Below are 1,017 nucleotides of genomic sequence, written 5' to 3' on the forward strand. Positions count from 1 at the left end.
GTTTTTATACATTAAATTCAGACTATATTACAGCTTTAATTTATGAACAGAAATATCCTGTTTTTTCTTCTTTTTCTTATCTGGTTGTTTTGCATCGTTAATCTGCATTTTCACTTGATCTTGTAATTTGGAAAAGAGTGCCTGAGACGACTTCAAGGCCTTATCTTTCAGTTCATCCTTTGATAAGGACACTTTGCCCGTTTTGGTCAACTGTTTCAACTTCTCTGAAGCCACTGCTCTGGCGAATTTCCCAGTTTGCTCTGTGTTGTTCTTTTCAAGCAATTTTCTCCACTTCTCCTCCTTTATTTTCAAATGCTTCTGATATTTCTTTTTCCTCCGTTCTCGTTTCTTGTCTGTAGCTGTTTTCTCAGCAGGTGTTTTTAGATCTCCAGCTTTATTTTTCTCCTTGATTTGCTCTGGGGCCAGGAGGGCTGCATCACTGACACTGGGGCCACTTCCTCCATGGTTATGGCTGGTAGATTCAATACAACTTTAATTTCTGGAACAGGTGGTTTAGGGACGAAGTGGAAGTTTGACAGGGCATCCAATTTTAGGAAGAGAGAATCCATCATCTTCTGAATCTCTACATGCTCTGGATTTTCTTCTTCTTAGTCCCAGTGCTGGGGGTGCACAGACCAAAGGATCCCTGGGGTTTGGCTGGCAAGCCAACCTAGCTGCATAGGGGTGAACTCTAGGTTCAGGGAGAGACCCTGTCTCAAAAAATAAGGGGAGGGGTGGGGCGGATGTGGTGGCACATGCCTTTAAACCAGCACTCTGGAGGCAGAGGCAGGTAGATATCTGTGAGTTCCAGGTCAGCCTGGTCTACATAGTGAGTTCTAGGACAGCCAAGGTACCTGGTGAGACCCATCTCAAGAAAAAGGTGGTGAGTAAAGCAGTAAAGGCAGATGCCAGTACCCAGGCCTTCACTCTACACACACACACACACACACACACACACGCACGCACGCACACTCACACGCACGCACACGCACGCACATGAATGCACACAATTACTAA

At 45.0% G+C, this 1,017-nt stretch overlaps 1 pseudogene; it reads right to left on the reverse strand.

The window, feature by feature from the left end:
• Positions 1-27: 27 nt before the first annotated feature.
• LOC103728323 lies at positions 28-569 on the reverse strand (annotated as a pseudogene).
• Between the last annotated feature and the right edge of the window lie 448 nt (positions 570-1,017).

This window comes from Nannospalax galili, unplaced genomic scaffold (assembly GCF_000622305.1).
Source record: "Nannospalax galili isolate Female #2095 unplaced genomic scaffold, S.galili_v1.0 scaffold290, whole genome shotgun sequence".
In the NCBI taxonomy this organism is placed as follows: Eukaryota; Metazoa; Chordata; class Mammalia; order Rodentia; family Spalacidae; genus Nannospalax; species Nannospalax galili.